Below are 22,520 nucleotides of genomic sequence, written 5' to 3' on the forward strand. Positions count from 1 at the left end.
GTAAGGTACTGCATACAGATCCTGGTAAAATATTATTTGAAACCAGGTAGATGAAAGGAAAACCACCAAATATGGGCACACTGTCTGGCATCTGAAACTCATTTTCCATTGAGATGAAATTCATCTGCCATTGAAAATCCCTCCAAAACAGATGTCAGCACATAAAATTATTTTTAAACTTGTCTGCTGTATTTGCAATTGCAGCAAAATGAGATAAGACTTAATAAGTTGTTTTGAAATGCAAATACATCTACATTTAAACAAAATAGAGCCAAAGTGTCACCCCAGCAAAGTCTAGGTAACCTCATCTACTGATTGAGACAACTTTAGTTTTAAGGATGAGATGACTTGTACCTCTTTGGATATCTAAAACCTGTTTGTTTAAGGAAGGTAAGTAGTTTTTCAAATAGTGTACCATGAGTTTGGAAGTGAGGTGCTTCTGCACAGTGTGTTATCTGTATTTGTTACAGTATTATATCAAATGGAATAAGTCCTGTTGTGTTTGTCTAATCAAACATATTAGTAAGTAAGCAAGGGAGAGGAGGACTTCCCTTTCCACAGTACATCACCACAGTCTGGTACCTGACTGGGTAAGCCAAACAATCTGGTTTTTCAAGTTTGATATTGTGATGAAAATAAACAGGCCTTGGGGGAAATGACTGATGGAACATTTTCTACTCTTTTCCTTCACAACTTAGCATATCTGAGAGACTGGTTATAAACCAAATTATGTAGGTATCTGGCAGTCCTGACACAGACTTTCCCACAACGCTTTCTTTAGGTTTCCACCAATAGTGCTAGCACTGCTTGCTCTATTTACAGCTGATTTTTTAAAAAACCCCAATCAATCAAACAAACAAAACCCCAAAACCTAGTTATGAATTATTTTCTCAGACAAATGATTTTTTATCATAATGCCTTGAACTCTTCCATATCACCACAGTTACAAAATCAGCTGCATTAATTTTATTAAATACTCTGTTGAAATCAGTACTGAGATTTTTTTACTTCACTGAATGGGCATACTGAGGACATTTGCACATTTGAATGATTCCAACGTCCTTTGACCAGCATCTTCCAGAACACAGTGAAAAAGGAAATGAAAACCTTTCTGTGTTACACGAAACAGTAAATTGTTCATTGAAACACAGAATAGGAGTTACAGTCTACCCATCTGGTTGTCCATCCATCTGAAATACTAGTTAGATGATCAGGCTCACAGGGACATGGTTAATAGATGTTTCTCTACCTGGAGGCTGATAAAAAGTGGAGTACCACAGATACCTGTCCTTGGACCTGTCCTGTTTAACATCTTTATCAATGACCTGGTGGAAGCTATGAAGAGCAGTCTCATCAAGTTTGCAAATGACATCAAACTGGGGGTACCAGGTGACAGCCTGAGAGCAGGGCTGCCACTCAGAGCAAGCTAGACAGCCTGGAGGGGTGGGATGAAATGAAGCTTCTGAAATTCAGGTCACTGCAAAGCCCTGCCCTGGGAAAGCAGTCTTTGGCAGTGATCCAGCCTGAACCTGCCTGGCTGGGGGCAGCTCTACAGAAAAGGTGCTGGGGCCTGGGGGCATCAAGGAGAGGGGAGCCCATAGTTCCCTGGCAGCACTGAGGGCAGCAGCGTCCTCAGCAGTGTGAACAGGAGCATAGCCAGCAGATCAAGGTGGGGGTTATCCCCCCTCTGGTCAGCACTCAGTAGATCACATCCAGATAGTGTGCCCAGTTTTGGGTTCCTAGTACAGGAAAGACTGTGAACGGAAGTGAGTTCATTGGAGGACCTCCAAGATGCTCAGGGCTAGAGCACTTCCTGTGTGAGGACAAGCTGAGGAAATGGAGGTTGCTTAGCCTGAAGAAGAGACAGCTTTGGGGGGCATGTCACAGCAGCCTCCAGTACCTATGAGGAGGTTATTGAGAAATTGGAGTTCTTCACTGTAGTGCAGGGTGGGAGGAGCATAACTTCAATGTGAGAGGTTCAGACTGGATATAAGGAGTAACTTTTCCACCATGAAGATAATCAAACCTTGGAGGCTGTGCAATCTCCATCCTTCGACATTTTCAAGACCCTACTGGATGAAGCCCTGAGCAGTCTGGTCTGACCTCAGAGCTGACCCTGCTTTGAGTAGGAGCTTGGACCAGAGACATCATGAGGCTCCTTCCAACCTGAATGATCATATGAAAATTACAACTTGGAAGGATCTCTGGAGGTCAAGGTGAGCTTAGATAAGGCTCAGTTGAGTTCTTAATATCTCCAAGCATGGAGACTCCACAACCTCTCCAGGTGACTTGTGCCACTGTTTGACTACTCTCAAGCATGACAAGACTCTGCAGGTAATTGGGATTTGTCACATACTTCATGTCTTTAAATAAAAGTTTTGGTAATATAGATCAAGGTGGGGTCAATACAGATAGGTAGGGTAGGTAGCATCAGTATAGATAATGTGGCACAAAACTTCAAGATACTCTTAAGAACTGAAATAAGATTAAAAGTTTGCATATTGTTATTATCATTGCTGATCTGATAGTTGAATTGTCTCTTTCATGTGTTTAGATGCATTATCATAGTACACTTATCTTGTTTTCTCTCTGATCATTTCCTACTATCTCCATGGTTATACAAAGCCACTAACGTAGTGGATTCATGGTGGATCTGCAGCTCAGAGAGCTGCCAGAAGTGAGTAAAGTCTGAAAGCAAATGTTTTCCTCAACTAGTGCAGATGTAGTGCTAGCAGTTGTGCTTTGCATTGGAGTTGATACACATTTATTGGGTATGGTGAAAGGCTGGGGGAGCTTATATTGCCTCAAATGGTGCTACACTGGTCCAGGACAGTGGGTCTGAGTGCCAAGGGCATTTGACTGGTGCTTCAAAGGAGTTTTATGTTGGAAGCAGTACGTACATCTGAAAGATTTTATTTCCCACTCTGCATTGCACTGAAAATTTCTTTTCTATCATATAACTAACACATAGTTTAACAAATCATTATGTGGTATCTGGGGGAAAAACAGGTCAGTGGAAATGCAGAGATTGAGGATCATTTCCATAATCTTCATTAATCCTTTCCTTTGAAGTGAAAATATTCTAAATGGCAGTAAATGTCCTTACAGCTTTTTGGCACTAGCAGCCAGCCTGTGGTGTCTTGAAATTCATTGCTGCATATGAATAGATATGAGTGAATAATTTAGAGCAGGGGGTTATAGTTTCACAGGGACAACACATAAGAAAGCAAAACAATGGCTTTGCGTGAGACCCTGTTAAAACCCTGTAAGAGTTTTTCTATAAATAGTGTGTTGTTTCTCTCAATCTTCTTTGAGAAAATATTAAATCCAGCAGGGCTGGCATATAAAATCCTGACTTACGAGAACTACAAATGCTGTTTCTTTCTAAAGAGATGCTAGAAAGGGGTATAATCAGTAATTAGGGTTACTTAAGGGTGGTCACTGATCTGAAAGATATGAAAGGTAGTGTGTTGTGATGGACAGTTTGCATGTTTTGAATGACACTGTGAGAGTCCAGCATGGGAAAGTAAGCACAGCAGGAAGAAAGGGGAGTACCAGACTTTTTGCAACAGCTGACTCTTCATGATTTGGTAGCAGTGCTGTCATGCCTGCAAGCAAAAGCAAGCCAGGTGTGAAGGTAGAGTCAATATCCCTAGGAGACCAATTACTGTAACTGGGGAAAAATAGACAAAGGTGTAGTAAGACATGCAGTTCTTGAGGTTTTGATGAGGCAGCACTCTGATTGCTTTTAGCTCATTAAAAGCACTAGCTGGCAAGGGGTGCTCCAGAGTAGAGCAATTTTTAGTCAGGTTTGACAGTTTGGGCCTGTAAACAATATCTAGCTAATGCAAAAGGCCTTATCTGAAGTCCATAAAATAAGTGGAAATAAATAGATTGGTTGGTATATCTATGATCTGGCAGTGGTACATGACATTTATGAATGCTACTACTGGTAAGATGGAAGAGAAGAGCAGGTTTTTGGAGAAAATGTGGGAATCCCTTGCTAGTAGAGTTAGCCCGAGGAAGACTTGAGTTTGTATGTGTCTAGGCTTTTGCCCTCTAAAGATAAAAAAACCAATCTATGTAAATCGGTTGTTGAGACTGAATGGAAATTCTGGCTCTTTTTTTTAAGTAAGAAGCTGTGTGAGGTGCTGGAGACAGTGAATTTTCCTCCACCCTCTTGTTACAGATCATAATTGGTCCATTTGTATGTACCCCCAACTCATCAATCTCCTCTGAATCCTCAGGCTGTCTGCAGAGGTCCTTCAACCAGCTGTGTGTACTAACCAGATCTGAAAATACCTTCCCTTTTTATTATTTTGAGTAATTTTACAAAAAACAACAGGTTATTGCCCATTGCAGCCTAGAAGGTTTCTTTGCCATTTTAATGCACTATGTTGGACAGATTTAAAAGTTAAGATGTTATGAAACAGGTTGAGAAAGACCACTTAAATGCAAGGCCTCCTTTCTTTTGGCCAATTAATATTAGTGAGATTTAGGACTCGCCGTTGCAGGAACACTCAAGCAATAATCTAAATTGACTAAAAATGTGATTTTAACATGGATTAGTCAAACTGCATTAAGCCTCTGGGTGGTTAATCATAGTCAGAATTAAACTGGCCTTAATTTGACATAGCTGGCTTCATTTCCAAAGTCAAATTAAAGTTACTTGACTTCTGAATAGAGATTTTATTAATCTGCTTTAACATTTAATTTCTTGAATGTCCCTGTTTACACAAGCTCTTGATAAATACAGGAGCTTTAAAAAGAGTTACTCCTGTCTTAACTTGATTGAATCACCAGCATTGGTTATTCCCATGTTTGGTGGTGTGCTAGCTTGTTCTCTTGCTGTACAATCATTGGCCACCTCCTTTGTGGGTTAAAGAGGGAGGATTTTCCCCTTTTGCTAAGAAATTTTCACAGGTGCTCAAAATGTTTTCTTTCTTGTCCTCATTTTCTAGGACAGTGAATAATTACCAATATTCTTACCCTGAAGATATTTATAAACTCTGATTTATTTCTCTTGAGCCACTTGGCAATCCCTACAGCATCACTTGTTTCATAGCTTCCTACCAACGTGATCTAATTAATGCTTTTGCATTTGGCTTCCGGAAAGCATAACCTTATCACTGCTCTCTTCAAGGTGCAGAGTGCTTCCAGGATGTACTCAAGGTAGTGCTGATGAGTGAACCTCAATACTTCCAGATTCTCAAAGAGTTTGGATAATCATCAGAAAGTTTGGATGTTTATCTGAACCTTATTTAAGCCCCTTGGGTCTGCAAATTTAGGTTAGAAATCTTTTATGTAAGACTCCTGGTATTTCCTGTTTCTGACAAGGCCAAATACGTTCAAGTGTCTCTTTGAGGTGATATTTGCATCCTGTTTTTACTACCGTTACAAGGTTATCGGGTCACCAGTTCTTGGATTCTGGTTCAGGAAAAGCCTTAAACATATTCTTGGTTTTAAGTATAAAGTAAACCAACAAAGACTAGAAAATGTGCTTTAAAGGAATGAGATAGAAAATAGGAAAGTATATCAAAGACAAAAAGAAGTTATGACAGCTGGGGTGCACGTGACTGATTTGAGACAGCACACATCTGTAGATCATGAGCCTTTGATTAGTTTGTGGGAGAAGAGGAAAGTTACTTATAAAAGACAGATAAATTGAATGAAAAGATGAATTAAGAATGTAAATGAACATGAGAAAGTGCATTTATGTACATCTTATGGTTCACATTAAGCTTTACCAAGAGAGTAGGAACACAAATATTATATACAGAAGTATGGGAACTGATAAAAAAAATGCATTCACCTTTGTTGAAGATCAGAAAGGAATAAATCTAAACTTACAATACAAAAATACATGAGCTGTAAGGGCTATATATTACCCTCTTTTTCCTCTTGAACTAGCTTGGCATCTTAATCAGACCTCAGAATTCAGTCTTGTGGGTACTGGAAATATGTGTTTTCTGGGATTTCTAAAATTACAGGCCTACATTTTAGGACATAATTTATGTAGGAGTCACTTTAGGATTGAACTGCTAAAGAGCCAGAAGAGAAAGCATGTCTAATCATCCCCCAAGATACTCAGATTTTAGGAAGTGCCTTGAGCAAGGACATCGTCATATGAACTCCTAATGCAACCATCCTGGCTGAGGCTTTGTGAGAGAAAGGTGCAGTTGTAGAGCAAAATATTAATATCAGCCAAACTGAGAACAAGAAAAGAAGTTTTCTTTGTGAACCTAATAAAATTTTTAAAACAAGCTAACTATTGAAGAAGTATCTGAAATTTGCCTTTGAACGAGAATAGCTTTCATGTAAACTCAACTGAAGTCTTCTATGTGATAAAGTAAACAACTTTTTACCAAATAGATATTATTTTAATCTTTGTCCTTGAAGTTAACAAATTAACTTTCTCTGTGATTTCCCCATTTGTGACAGCCTCTGGCTGTGTTTTTACTGTCGTAACAGCTTCTGGCAGACTGTGTGTCTCTCACATTCACTACAAAGTAAACAGGAATTTTTTCCAAGGGTAACTGGCTGCGCTCCAGTGGAAAAATGCAAGTTATTCATAAGTTCTGGTAGGCTCATTTCTGCTTAATATGGTCTGTTTTTATTGTGGATTTTATGAAGAAAAAAAAGTTGTGACATTTTTTCAATCCCCTGGGATTATTTTCTTCAAACATGTGGGAAATAATTACCTCTCCCCCTCAACCCCCAGCACATAGTTACATTGCTATTTGTCCTGACTATGTTCATCTTTTTTTCCACCTTTGGTCAAAAGAGGCTGCCAGAAGGTTACCAAGATGTGGCTAGGACATGTCACACTATTTTGAGGACATAACTGATGTTGCAGACATGCACAGCAATCCATCATGGTTCTGGTGAAGGTCTGCTGGAGTGCCAACAGCATTGTCTGCCCTGCAGATTCCACTTCCCAAGCACAGGCAGCAGCGGCAGGAAGGGTTTTCTTTATGTCTGGCATAACCCTGGCAGAAAAGGGAGAAAAGTACTTTAGGGGTTCAAGCAGATTCAATATTAATGAGGCAGATCAGGATCAGGTGAATCCTGCTCAGTGCCTGTGTCTTTTGTGGCCTGTGGCACCAGCAGGTCCCAGGTACCCATGCAGCAAAACTCGGTTACTGTGTTTTTCCTGCTTTTGTCTGTTTGGGTCTCTAGAGGTGCTGGGTTTACTTTGCGGTTCTTTCTATTTGAATGAGCAGAGCAGCCCTTTGGTACTTTCTCAGGGACTTGTGGGAGTACATGGAATCATTCCTGTCTACAGATAGAGTGGGGCAGTGGTGGGTATGTACCAGAGGGCGAAAAGCTATAAAGCTGAAGGCAGTTGTTGAAATAAGAACAAAAGGATATGAATTGTCCAAGCATAAGCTGGAAATTGGATGGAGGCTTCTAAACAGAGTAATGAGGTTCTTTTCTTAGAAGATTTCCTAGTAGGAGGAGTGAGGGTGCATTAAGAAAGGGATTATATAATAATTACACAGAAACACTGTTTGTGGCAAAAGGACACTGAATTTGATGAACAGGGAGGTCCATTTCGAACCTAATTTCCTCTTTTTTCCTGGGTACACAAGAACGGCTATAGAACTAGGCTATAACTGAGGACTATTAGTACTTTATTGACTTTGTAAAATGGGTGGATTGTTAAGCCAAGTGAAAGTGTTATGACTCTAGCCTACATACTGGATAAATCAGCTGGTTGTAATTGGAAACAGCACTACACTCAAGTCAAAGCAGTTTGAATGTTAATGGGTGTAGAATTCAGGACATTTCATTAAAACCAATAATAAACTGAGTATTTAATTTTAATATTGGTAATGTTTCTATAATACCTTTTAGTTTAAAATTTCAAGCTGCTTTACCATCAAAACTGACTTAAAAATTGCAAAACTCAGTATATAATTGTATTTTATCTGATATTGTATATGGGGAAAGCAGAATAAAGGTGATTTCATAGAATCATATGGTTTGGATTGGAAGGGACCTTAAAGATTATCTAGTTCCAACCCCCCCTGCCATGGGCAGGGACACCTTCCACTAGACTAGGTTGCTCAAAGTCCCATCCAACCTGACCTTGAACACTTCCAGGGATGGGTCATCCACAACCTCTCTGGGCAACCTGTTCTAGTGTTTCACCACTCTCACAGTGAAGAACTTCTTCCTTACATCTAATCTAAATCTACCCTCTTTCAGTTTAAAGCCATTACTCCTTGTCCTATCACTCCATGCCCTTGCAAAAAGTCCCTCTCCAGCTTTCTTGTAGGCCCCCTTTAGGTACTAGAAGGCTGCTATAAGATCTTCCCGGAACCTTCTCTTCTCCAGGCTGAACAACTCCAACTCTCTCAGCTTGTCTTCATAGGAGAGGTGCTCCAGCCACCCGATCATCTTTGTGGCCCTCCTCCGGACTTGCTCCAACAGGTCCATGTCCTTCTTATGTTGGGGCCCTCAAAGCTTAAGGCAGTACTCTAGGTGGGTTCTCACGAGAGTGGAGTAGAGGGGCCGAATCACCTCCCTCGACCTGCTGGTCACGCTTCTTTTGATGCAGCCTAGGATCTGATTGACTTTCTGGGCTGCAAATGCACATTGCTGGGTCATGTTGAACTTATCAACTAACACCCCCAAGTCCTTCTCTGCAGGGCTGCTCTCAATCCACTCAACTCCCAGCCTGTATTTGTGCTTGGGATTGCCCCAAACCATGTGCAGAACCTTGCAGTTGGCCTTGTTAAACTTCATGAGGTTCGCATGGGCCCAACTCTCAAGCCTGTCAAGGTCCCTCTGGTCTCCAACCCTTCCTTCCAGTGTGTCTACTGCACCACACAGCTTGGTGTCACTGGAAAACTTGCTGAGGCTGCACTCAACTCCACTGTCCATGTTGCCAACAAAGATATTAAACAGTACCAGTCCCATTATCAACCCCTGTGGAATGTCACTCATCACTGGTCTCCACTTGGACATCAAGCCACTGGCCACAATTCTTTGAGCGCAACCATCCAGCCAATTCCTTATCTACTGAGAGTCCATCCATCAAATCTATGTCTCTCCAATTTAGAGACAAGGATGTTGTGTGGGACAGTGTCAAATGCTTTGCAAAAGGCCAGGTAGATGGCATCAGTTGCTCATCTCTTATCCACCAACTCTGTAGCCCCGTTGTAGAAGGCCACCAGATTTGTCAGGCACAATTTGCCCTTAGTGAAGCCATATGAATAAGAATCATCTCCTTATTTATCATGTGCCCTAGCATAGTTTCCAGGTGGATCTGCTCCATGATCTTGCCATGGAGCAAGGAGGTGAGACTGGCTGGCCTGTAGTTCCCCGGGTCTTCCTTTTTTTCCTTTTAAAAAATGGGTGTTACGTTTCCCCTTTTCCAGTCAGCGGGAACTTCCTCGGACTGCCACGACTGCTCAAATATGATGGGTAGTGGCTTAGCCACTCCATTCACCAGTTCCCTAGGGACCCATGGATGCATCTCATCAGGTCCCATGGACTTGTGCACCTTCAGGCTCCTTAGATGGTCTTGAACCTTATCTTCTCTTACAGTGGGCAGTTCTTCATTCTCCCAGTCCTTGCCTTTGTCTTCTGCTACTTGAGTGGTGTGGCTGAAGCACTTGCTGGTGAAGACAGAGGCAAAAAAGTCATTGAGTACCTCAGCCTTCTCCATGTCCTGGGTAACCAGGTCTCCCATTTCCTTCCAGAGAGGGCCCACATTTTCCCTAGTCTTCTTTTTATCACCAATGTACCTATAGAAGCTTTTCTTGTTGCCCCTGATGTCCCTGGCCAGATTTAATTCTATCAGGGCCTTAACTTTCCTAACCTGATCCCTGGCTGCTTGGACAATTTCTCTGTATTCCTCCCAGGCTACTTGTCCTTGCTTCCACCCTCTGTAGGCTTCCTTTTTGTGTTTAAGATTGTCCAGGAGCAAATTGTTCATCCATGCAGGCCTCCTGGCATTTTTGCCTGACTTCCTTTTTGTTGGGATGCATCACCCCTGAGCTTGGAGGAGGTGTTATTTGAATATTAACCAGCTTTCTTGGGCCCCTTATCCCTCCAGGGCTGTATTCCATGGTACTCTAACAAGCAGATCCCTGAAGAGGCAAAAGTCTGCTCTCCTGAAGTCCAGGGTAGCGAGCTTGCTGTGCACCCTCCTTGCTGCCCTAAGGATCTTGAAGTCTACAATTTCACTGTCACTGTAGCCAAGGCTGCCCTTGAACTTCACATTCCCCACCAGCCCCTCCTTGTTGGTGAGAACAAGGTCCAGCATAGCACCTCTCTTTGTTGACTCCTTTATCACTTGAAGAAGGAAGTTATCATCAGTGCATTCCAGGAACCTCCTGAATTGCTTATGCCCTGCTGTTGTCCCTCCAACAGATATCGGGGTGATTGAAGTCCCCCATGAGGACCAGGGCTTGTGAAGATGAGGCTGCTCCTATCTGTCTATAGATGGCCTCATCAGCTTGGTCCTCCTGGTTGGGTGGCCTGTAGCAGACCCCCACTATAAAGTCACCTGTCCCTGCCCTCCCTTTAATCCTGACCCATAAGTTCTCTGTCAGCTCCTCATTTCTCCCAGGTCACTCCAGGAGAGCTGTATAAGGGTGAGTCACAGAACCTTTTAACACTGGATTTTTAGGTGGAAGACATCCTATAGAAACTGCATGCAATGACAGATGGGCATCAAACTTGGCATGCAATTGGTCAGGGCCTGCGAGTAAGCCTCATGGGATATTTTGTGGCTAACATGATAGCAACTGAACAGAAAATTATTTTCTTCATCTGTCCTTTGGTTAGAGTTGAGCAGACAGGTTAACTCAGTCCAATTTTTCCCAATCACCTCTCTTCCCACTTTCTGTTTTTCCTTTGACTGTTTGAGTGCCTGTCTTTTGTTTCCACTGATGCTCAAAGAGGAGGTTTTAATTTCACATGAAAGAGCATATTGATGTGTGTTGCCAGGGATTTACACCAGCATTGCTAACATACTCAACTCTGTATTTTGGCTGCCTGTATGTATTTGGAAATTAGGGTATTAAAAAGAAAAGGGAGATTATTCATCATAATGCTTAGCATTATGTTGGTCTTCCAAATGTTCAAAGCACTGTCCAGACATCATCTAAATAATCCCATGATCTTTCTAGGGAACAGGAATGTAAACAGAGTTTATCTCCTTCTCTGACACTGAAGTAAAATGCTCGAGGCCAGCAGTGGGAGAGGCTCCCCTTCTCTTATCACTGCCTTCCTTCTAAAATCATTGGTACAAATACATCTCTTCAGGTTTGGTATGTACAGCAGGATGAACAAGGAAGGGATGCTAGAGAAGGCAAGGTGCAAGCAACTCAGAGATAAGAGTTCCTTCTGGGTGCATGTGTGATAGATTAAATGTTTTAATACATATAAAACACTGCTAATTCACGCTAAGCAAGTCTCCTTTTTGATGCCTTTCTTAGTCAAGAGGTGAGTTGAAAGGAAGTGAAGTAAAACTATATCTTCCCTTCACTGAATGGCAGGAGTATGGCCAATTATGTAAAATGTTTATGATACACAGCTGGAGAAGACAAGAAGAGGTAGCCAAGAGAGGAGGTGTACTCAAGCTGTTGTCCTAAATGGAGGGTGATATTTCATTGCTTTTCAAAGAGAAAACCAGAGAAGCCAACTTTATGGCACGAATGCATTATTTTTAGATATCACTGCAACTGCTATATCCCACAAAACTGACAAGATTCCTTCTACCAGCAAACTTTGAGAAGTCTGTATTTATTTACTTTTTAAGATCAAAGAACATGTATGGCACTCAATTTAACATCTGTGCATGAAAATTGTGAAAAGAATATACCTTGACTGCAGAATTTGTTCATGAATAGGGTCCGAGTCTGCCTTGGAAGTAACGCTACATCATTCCTGCTCTTAAAGCACTAACTCATCAGCTCCTGCACCAGAGAACAGTGGAGAACATGCCTTTAGGCACCAGGATTTTTGTGCCAGAAAGCTTTATGCAAAGGTGGTCACAGGTCAAGCAATTTTTTTTATTCCTCTCCTTCACTTTATAAAGAACAGCAGATGCGGGGAACTATTCCTACATGGAAGATGTTCTCCTTATAAAATTTTGGGGAACAAAAATATTTTTGAGGCAGGCAATAACAAAGATTTATTTAATTAAGGATGAAACTAAACTTCTTTTATTTTTGTTAAAATGGAGATTTATGACATTGTATCTGGATGAAAAACATTTCTAATAATTACAGTAAAAAATGGGGATACAAGGTGGTAAGTGTGTACCACCTGATGAGATTACAACTCAAAGTAGCTTGGCTAGCAGAAATTTATCATTTTTTCAGCCTATGCATTTGAGATAGAATGAACCTGTTGAACTCTGAAGTTCGCTTAGGCTTGAATTTTCAGATTAATTTGGTTTGAAGGTTGTGAAGGAGTTGGCTGAGAAACTCGCCAAGCCTTCCAGATCAACTCCACTTTGTCATCAGGCTGCTTTTGACTTGTCTCACTTTCATGTGCCCCCAAACAGTGCTGTTTGCTGATCCTGGTTTGTGTATGAGCCTTGGGAGATGTTGGTGGTGGTTCAGTGCTGTGACTAGCCTATGATGTTCTCTGAAAATTTTGTGTGGGTTTTTTTCATTTTCTCCTGATTTATTTGTCTTTTCCTCTCTCATGGATGTTCACTCTTTTCCTCTTCTACTAGAGATGAACTAATAGTCAACTGTGGGGCAGATTTAAACCTTTCTGCTGCTTGGATAAAGCCCATCTCATTTTTCCTTGAGAAACATTAAAAATTAATTTTAATTCCACAGAAGTAATACAAAAAGTCACTAGATGATTGCCTGTCTTTAAAATTGTCTCATTCTCCCTCTGTCTCTGCTTCTCTTCCTCCCCCCATGACTTTGTTTTCAAAGTGTAATAAATTCCTTTCCTTGTTCTGGGTGTTTTCATACACTTGTAAAATTCACTAATGAATCCTTTGTGTTAGTATTAGCCTGATCTTTCAAGCAATAAATAGGAATAGAAAAAATGGCAAAGCCAGCTTTCAGGTTTCTGTATTTCCTACAAAACAGTTAATAACATAATATTTGAAGCACAGCATTTTCCTGCATCTGCTTTGTTGTTACTGTAGGTGTTGCCTATCAGCTCTTTGAAACCACAGCTTTGTATTAAGCTGTTGGCAGTCATGGATCCCTCAGCAGGAACTTCAGACTGGAGGGAGGTGTAAAGTAACAAAAGATGAAGTAATGGCTCGGTTTTAACCATTGAACCATCTCAAAACCTTAGTGTATGTTGATGGTCTGTCCATCTGGGCAGGGAATTTTCCAGCTCTTCTCCTGTCTTGTGTCGTTCCATTCAAACCACATAGGGTAAACATGTTTCCCACTCTCATGGATTTTAAACTGTAAGGTTTGATGAAGTAATCCTTTACTTACCAGATGGATACTATAACAGGGTCCTGTTATACAGATGGTACAGTACTGTAATAGTTACAAAATTTCTAGTCATAGCAAGAATTAAAGAAAGATTTTTAAAAGGTGGCTTCTTCCAGAAATCTCAGAAAGGGCCTCACATTCAGCGAGTTGGCCATTCTCTCAAAATTGGTGCCTTGGCATTTAATCATTTTAATAATCCTTTTAGAAATAAAACAATAACCACAAAACCCACTTCCCCTTTAGGAATTTTCTTTATAAATGACTTCTTTTAATCCCTAGAAAGCACATTTTTCCTGTCTGAGGCATGGGAAATGGAGTATCTTCTAATTAATAACATCATCTGTGTGTTTAATGTTCTGTTGTAAAGGCAGCAGCTATATGTTTGAGAAAGGACCTAGTTCCCAAGACAGACCTGGACATTCAGGGCTAATAAATGTGCTCCTGTGGTTTCTCAGCCATTAGTACCAATGGCTGCCTAAATACATATCAGATATGTCTATGCATGCAACAGCCGCACAACTATTTGTAGCACACATATAGGCCAGAAGTGGGAAACAGAAGTAATAGATATAATAGCAAAGTGGAGGTGTTCGGCAAAGTCGGTCTGTGTAGCGTGTAGCAGTCACTTTGGAGCTCCAACAATTATCCAATGCAAGTTACAAAAAATTTCATGTGGCGTTAAGATGGCCATGACACAGCAGAACAAATACAGTCTCGTTGCACAGCAGAAGAAATACAATTTTCCCCTGTAAATATTGCCTGTTGATATATAGTTGCTTTTCCTTAAGAAAATTGTGAGAAGACTAGGTTTCTTCTGCAATACAAAAGGCTTTTACAGTTACTTTGTAAAATATTTCCTAACTATTTGCTGAAAGAACCTAAACTGTACCAGTGGATTTCCTGGGTATTGAAAGGCAAATTTCCTTTATAGGTTCCTCAAGGAGAATAACTTTTCGGGTTGTTCTTGTTATTTAAATCAAATTAGAGTTTAAAACAAAACAAATCAACAAAAACAACATCAAGAAACCCCACTTGAGAGCTGCATAAACACACTTGTTTAGTTTCTCAGAGTTATTTTATACAAAAGATAGACACAATAGAAGATAGGGGTGTTTGTTTTTCAGCAGTTTTTGCGCAGTTGCCTAATGTTTCATTCCCTGCTTCCCTGGGTATGCCATGAAGGAGCAGTTCCCAGAGAGAGTTCAGTTCCTGTTTGGCCTCTATTTCATTAATATTTATGTACGCAAACATACTGACATGCAAAACAATAGATCTTTGTACAGTGCACTAACACACATAGGCATATGTGCTGCCAGCATATTGTTTTCTACGTGGCAGGAAATGATTCCTAAGTGTACTTTGCAGTTAGTGGGAAGAAATGAAGAGTTATATATTCTTCTGCTTCAAATCTCATCCATAGCTGGAGTCAGGAAGATATTTCTTATTTGTTTAATTGGACAAGTTCATCACTGGTCATGGGGATTGTGGGGGGAATGGTAGGAAGTTGCTGATTCTAGTATTGGCTACTAAAAGAAATCGACTTTCTGATAGGATTGAGGGCTGACCTATTTCCATGTTTTGACAGCCTACATTCCATCCTGTTAACATCTTCTCACTTGCGGAAGAACTGGAGTCACAGCAGCCAGATTCCCCTCTGGTTCCCTCCCAGTGGTGTAAGTGTAGCTTTTCATAGGACAGTATTCTCTTTTTTTTAATACAAAAGTTAAAATTTAAATTCAGAATTGTGAAAACTAACTGTCATTCTGTCTTTGAGACATTAAAGGTTGAAGTTTCATGGATGAAGCGATCTGGTCAACTTTTGTTAGGACTCATGTAGTTGCCTTCCCTCTGTAAACAGCACAAGTTTCTTCAGAAACTTTGGGATGTAGATCAGTTTTTGCAGAGTCCTGGTGTCTCTGTTGAATTTCCACTAATCTGCCTGTGATAAAGAGCTTGTGGAATGGGAACATACTGGCTTCTATGAGAGCTTCCCATGCCACACACCTTCTGCTTAAAGGACAGATCCCCAGTGCTAGATGAGAAAAATAATAAAGTAAAATAAAAGACTGGATAATCCCCTAAAGTTTCTTGCAGGTCTTGGGAGTAGTGAAGAATTAAACCGTTTCATCATGCTCCAGGTGCCTCCCAACAAGTAGAAAAGCTCTTACAGCCCCACAACATGTGTTGCTCTTCCTGAGTTCCTAGGAGCTGGACCTTGAGTTCAGCTCAGTGCTGAGGTTACCTTCCAACCAGCAAGAGAAAGGCTTTGTCTTTCTGTCCTTCATAACAGTTTAGTCCTCAATTTGTTCTCTATTTCATCACTGTTCAAGAAGATTTTAAAAACCTCATAGAACTTTTCTAGAAGTGTGGATAGGGCAGGAAAGAAAGGAATATGTTGACCCCCAATGTCTCTGCTAACAAAAGAGTGGTCAGTCAGGTTTGTAAGCAAGCTGGTGCTTCATGTATAAGAGCAGTTCTGCTGCCTGTTGTATGTGGCTACTGTGCCGTGGGAGATTGCATTTGAGAAATGCAACAGCAAAAGAAATTTTGAGGGCTTTGAAAGAACAACATGGTTAGTTAAATCCATGAAGGTAGTGGAAAGAGAACCCCCCCAAGATGTAGGTAGGAGGTTATTAGAAGAGACTTTCCATCGTTACATTAGACTTGCCCAAGTCAGCAGCACCTAAAAACCAGGAACCCTGTGGAGAGGTTTCTCATGGTGACTCTGCCCCATCAGTTACCAACATTTGGAATCCTTGTTAGAATTCACAGCACATGGGCTATGTGAGGAGCCATTTCAATATGAATCCTTCCACTTTGGTGAAAGTGGCAATGTGGCTCTAGAGCAGGATACAGACCCACTTTAAACGGGGAGACTTAGTGGCTGTCACGTGATCAAGAAGTTCACTTGACGCTGTGGTATGGCTCAAGTTTTCCTCCCTGGGAGATTCCTGATCAGAAGTGTGGGTGCCTCCTGCTTATGCTGGAGATACTCCATTTGCTCAGGACAACCACTGTGGTTGTGCACCATGACATGGAGAAAGATGGCAGAAACCTCTTGGTGCTGAGAAGGCCAGTTTTACTAGAAGGTCCCTTTTTTACCCCTCCTTCTCCCTCCATTTCTCATTCTCCTCCATTAAACCCACAGCTGGTTGGTTCATTCATCTCAGAGTGGATGTACAGTAGCATTAGCGTGTAAAAAGTCTGCGTTTCAGTTTGACCTGCTGCATCAATGGGAAAACTTTATCATCTGGAGCTATCAAGCTAGTAATTTTAACAGGAGCTCTGAAGTAATTAAAGGGCGAAAAAAGAAATAAAACTGTGTCACTGAATTGTGAGCCCATCTTCCTATAAAACTAAGCTAAATTATTCAAATATCATCTAACCTCAGGCAAAATAACTCTTAACACAAGAGTGAGCTTGAAAGGACGGAGAAGCACAAACAGAAACTGGAGAGAGGAATTGTCTCTGTTAAGCCCCCCATGTTTGCCCTCAATGTTTCTTGTCTCATGTTTTAATGACTTGGTGTAAATGGGAAGAAAAAAAATATGCTAGGCATGTTGATGATCATAGAAAGCAGAGTTGTGTCTTTTCTGTATACAGAGCTCATGTCGTAGATATGCATGAGAAATTTATCTCATTTTGGAATGAAAAGTATTTTGTGAACCTTTGGGAACATTCCCAGTTCTTTATCTTCCTTAATACTTATAATGCTGCTCTGAATATAGATATGTAATGCTCCTTCAAATATAGAAGTGCAGATAATTTGTCTTTATTAGCTGCTGGTGATGGGTTCTCTGTTTTCACAATCATTTAATTTCACCGAGTTTCTCTTCCATTTGTTTAAGCCAGAACTTCACAATAGTTCTATATGTGCAGCGGTTTTCAGTGTACAGTGCCCTTTACTGTTTTAAAGAGATGTGAACCAAATTTTGACCTTAGCAGTTAGAGTGGTGTAGGCAGGCTGTGAAAGGATACATCCCCAGGGACAGTTTCAGGAAATGTTCTGCCTACAGACGAGAAGAGATGGCAAGAACATTTCTAGGGGAGTGAAGCAGAAGCAAAGCTGCTCTGCTAATGGAATAATATTAACATTTTCTGAGACTGCAGTCTGGAAAGTTGCATGACCCCTTGCTAACTGAGAAGGTTTGCTCTTATTCCACTTGTGTTCCACATCAACAGCCATCCAAAAGTTTTTCCTCACTGTTGAGGCAGGTACTTGTATAAGAGGAGGAGTGGGCTGAGTAGCAGGAAATTGGATGTTCCAAGTTCTCTTTTAACAATGAACTGCAAATTGTGACTGGCAAGTTCTTTCACTGCTTTTTGTGTTCAGTATCTTCATGAATAAAATGTGCTTTGAGATTTCTAAAGGAAACAAGTTACATAATAGATAAGTGTTCTGGAAAGAGAGAGACAATGGAGACTAATTTAATGTAAATGTATCATCTGAAAGCAGTGAAACTATTGGGAAATGAAACGAACAGTGCACCTTAATCCAAGCAAATGAACAAGCCTGTTTTCTCTTCTGTTTAATGAAGTGGATCTTTTTTATTATTATTTTCATTATTGTTTAACCAGGTTCGAAAGGTAATTAAAACACCTCTACTAATAAATAACACCTAAAACACAGACAGTAAAAATGGGTGAGTTGGGACTTCTTACCAGAAACTAGCATAATTACAATGTAAGAATACAAAATGGTCCAGCTCACAAAATTTAGTACTGTATTTGGAGATCATCAGAGTATGAGCATCCTTGGGCCTATGGCTTTCATTTGGGCTGTTTGCAAAAAAATCAGGATTCCTACTTAACTTTAAATTCAGAGTACTACCTGACGATACGAAGTGGGAAAACAAACTATGCTATTCAACAGGCAATGAATTAATCACTGTTAAAGTAGAAAAGTTGAAGTTACCTTGGAGGTGTTCCTGGAGAAGGTTGAGTTTGGCATTTGGCAAAAATATAGGAAAAAGGCCTGGGGACAGGAGAGAGGTGGTATGTTGACACAAACTACCTTCTCCTGCTCTTTTAGTTCCTGGAATATTCATCTAAGAATAAAGGAATAATTGTCATTGAATCACAGAATAATTTAAGCTGGAAGGGACCTCTGGAGGCCATCGAGGTCCAATCTCCTGCTCAAAGAAGATCCAATCAGATCTGCTTTCTCCAGGCCTCATCCAGTCTAGGTCTGATTATCTCCAGTAACAGGGATTTCACCCACGCTGGACAGCTTTGACCACCTTCATTGTGAAAAAGACTTTGTTTGTAGGTGACTGAAATTTCCCATGTTCCAACTTGTGTCTGTTGCCTCTTGCCATATCACTGTGCACTTCCAAGAAAGTCTGGCTTTATCGTCTCTACACTTTCCCAGGAGGTGGTTGTAGACATGTCCCCTTTAGTCTTCTCCTTGTAAGGCTGAACAAACCAAATAGATTCAACCTCTCGTCATGTGTCACGGTCTCTATCAGGGTAATATTGTATCTGGAAACTCATTGCTGAATTACTTCATTGGCATTTGCTTGGAGATGTAAGACTATAGACTTTGTTTTTCAGGTACCTTGAAAATACTAACTAAAATTTCAAGTTGTTTTTGCCATCTTCAGCAAAGCAACCTGGGTCATAAAAAGTTAAATATCTTGCCCAGGGTCCAGGGCTGAGACCAGTATGCAGAAATCTTGAAATTCAGCCACGGCCCTATAGTCTGTCCTAGGAAATGCTTCACAAAATAGGCTTTTAATAGAAGTTGTCACTTGTTTTTACAGTGCTGGATCAGTTTTTAGGTCCGTCCTTGCCAAAAAGATGGCTATGTAGATTGATAAGATTAACAGTAAATCACCTGCTAATGCTTTGCAAAGAAAATAATCTTCCTTAAGCAATCAAAGTTGCAAAAGTACATGATACACAGAGGCTGACTATAGTGAAACATCCAGGTACCAGCTGCAGCCAGCCAACATGTACCTTGTTAACTTGAACATATCCTTTGGTTAGAACAGCTTGATGCTCCCGCTTTGACAAAGCAGCAATGTATCCTTTCTTGATCACGGTGTACCATGAAAAGAACAGCTATGTTGTGTGATAAGCTTTTGTAACAAGATGAGCCACGCGAAAATCAGAAGCTTTACAGATTTAACAGCCTCTATGGGTATTAAAGTGGGTTGACTGACAAAGCAGAGGAACAAAAGATAGCGCTGAATGGAATTATTAAAATTTGAACAATGAGGTTACATACCATTGGGTTTAGTGCACAGTAGATGGGTATGAGTCACTGTTTTCAGATTTATTTAGATTTGTGTTGCATGAGGGAGATATCTGGGTAATAAACAGGAAAGTTGTATGGTTGTAATTATTCATACTTAATATCTAATCACAGTGTTGCTTAAGTCATATGGCAGGACATTGCTCTTGCTAGGTTATTTAACTCCTGCAGTGGAAATCTTTAAGGTAGTTCCTGAAAAAAGTAATTTCTATTGAAATGTCTTTGAGAATAAAAGATAGCCTTTCTTCAGAAAGGGAAATGCTGCTTTACTCTGTGCCCATTATGTTTAACCTGATAAATTCATAGTGAGATTTGCAAGTGTTCATGCTTCTTGCATTAAAGTTGAAAATGCCTGAAATGTTCTAACTGGCAGAATGTAGAAATGGGGCACTGAGAACAAAAAAATTCAAATATTTTTTGCTTATTTTTTTGTTGATAAGATTTGCAATGTCTGTGCAAGGAAAACTCTCTCATCTGAATGTAGACTCCTGACATTGATTCTGAGTGAGTGGGGGATATCTCCCCCGGTCTTTCATGTATACTGGGTAAAACCTATGCTATAGAAGTTCTCCTTTTGCTGAAATGGTTGAAGTCTACAGGTTTGAGTTGTGTGTTCATGCCTTGTCTTCTAGTCCAGATGTCCATGACATGTGACACTTGTCTTGTCAGGCTGTATAGATTTGTTTTGAAAGGAACTTCACAAGGGATGAAGCTGAAGCTTGGATAATGTGCTAATATTTATAATCCATGAGTCAGAAAGAAATCAAATGTCCCTTTCTGTTTTAAGCATAAACATATCCATAGCCATACCAAGACTTTTTTTAAATGGATCTTTTTTTGACTCCCTTCATTACCTGTCAATATTCTTAATATCCTCTACCCTAAAAAAGGATTTCTTTCCTTCAGCCCAGTAGTTCTGCGTTTGGCAATATGCAAGAACAATTTGTGGATTTTTTGCTGTTCATATTCATCTGTTTCTTACAAGTTTGGGCATCAACTTTAAAAAAATTATTCCAGAAATTACCTGCAGAGCTAAAAAGTTCATCTGTCCGCTGAATAACCAGCTCAGAGTCGAGTTTAGTACCCGCTCGTACTTAACTGGGACCAGCTGGTTGGCTTCCTGCGTATTTTGTTTGGTTTTGTTTTTTCTTTTTTTGCTACTTTTTCCAATGTAAGTAAGCTGACTCTTTTTGTGATCTTTCTTGAAGCCTTCCTCTGTACTTGTTTTCATTTGGAACATTTTTTGTTAGTTTATATGATCAAAATTGTATACAAATGAAGTCTCATGGTGTCAATACAATGGTACTAGTACTTCCCTGTTTTTAATGGAAAGCTGCTTCTAACATGCCAATGTTTGGATTTGCTTTTTTCTTTTTATTCATTGCACCACATTAGCAATTTATAGACATCTTTTTTTCAGATTAATGCATTCAAATACTTTTTTTAAATTTCTTTCTTACTTCCAGCTGGAAATTTTGTAACTGCTCCTCAAGTGTGTCTGCATGACTTTGTATTGTGAAATGTCATTTCATTTCTACTATAATATCCTGAGCCATCCATTTTTTTCTGGAGAAACTGTAATCCTCCCCAACCCTAGAAATTTACTGCATCTTTGCTCCATCTATGTCATCACTCTTTTTATTGCTAAAGGAAGCAAAATGTTCATTTACTTTTGGGGGCTATATCTATATCACATTTAACCTCAGTTCCATCCTTGTTGCACAGTAGAAAGAGATTATCAATCTTTTAAGAGGAACTACTTAGCCTTTTGGGGGAAAAACCAAACATATGAATGCAGTTCATGCTGTATTTTTGTGTTTACAACCAGCAAAAAATTAGCCTAAATGATTCCCATTTGTTCCTCTGTTTTCCTCTGTTTTACTTGTTTGTTTGCTTACAGGGGTGGGAATGTATGTGTGAGTTTGTTTTCCTGTCTAGTCATTTTGACACTACTTGCTGATATCCTAGGGAACACTAATGGACCACAGGTTGAGAAGCAGTGATAAAATAGGTCTGTATTTACTTTAACCAATATTTTCATATGTCTATTTTTATGCTTTTTCAGTTTAAGACCTTAATTTTAAATCTTTCATTTTCATTTCATTTGCAAGGTCTAACTCAACCTCACATAAACAATTTGTAATTTACTGTACATCTGGCCTCCAAGACACGTTTATTGTCCCCGTTCCTTTTCTGTTATGCTTCCATCTAATATGCAGTCTTTTGCCCCTTTGATTAAAATAAACCCTAAGCCTTGTACGTATTAAAGCTTCTGACCTTATCAGCTTCTGATTTCAATATGTGGTGTGTGTATAAAATCAGATATTGAGGAAGATACACTGTGTGTTTAGAATACAAAAGTGTGTTGTACATAAAACTAGTTGTAAAGGGAGGTGCATTAGTTGCATGGAAACACGTGCCTTGCTGCTGTTTTAAGACAGGCTCTTGTGGAGTAAGGTTTGCCTTTGGTTTATTAAATGTATATACCCAGCATTCAAGAAAATAATACTTTACCTAGCACAGAAGACCACCTGCCTAATGATACAAGCAGCTTTGCATATGGGCACCCCTTATTTCCTTATTAACAGTTATTCTATTCATTTTTGTTAATATTTATGTAAGAAAAGAAGACTTTGTACACGGGGAAAGCTCAAGAATCCGAAAACTATACAGCATCAATACATGTCATCTGATTTTGTAAAATGTCAAAAGGCAGTACTAGAAATGGAATGTCTTTCTCTGTGGGATGTGTTTGGTCTAGGCAACATATACACAGGCACATTGCACACTGGCTTACTCTGTCTTAGATAGCTTTAGTGTCTTTCAAGCTG

Source organism: Buteo buteo, chromosome 10, assembly GCF_964188355.1.
Source record: "Buteo buteo chromosome 10, bButBut1.hap1.1, whole genome shotgun sequence".
NCBI classification, from domain to species: domain Eukaryota; kingdom Metazoa; phylum Chordata; class Aves; order Accipitriformes; family Accipitridae; genus Buteo; species Buteo buteo.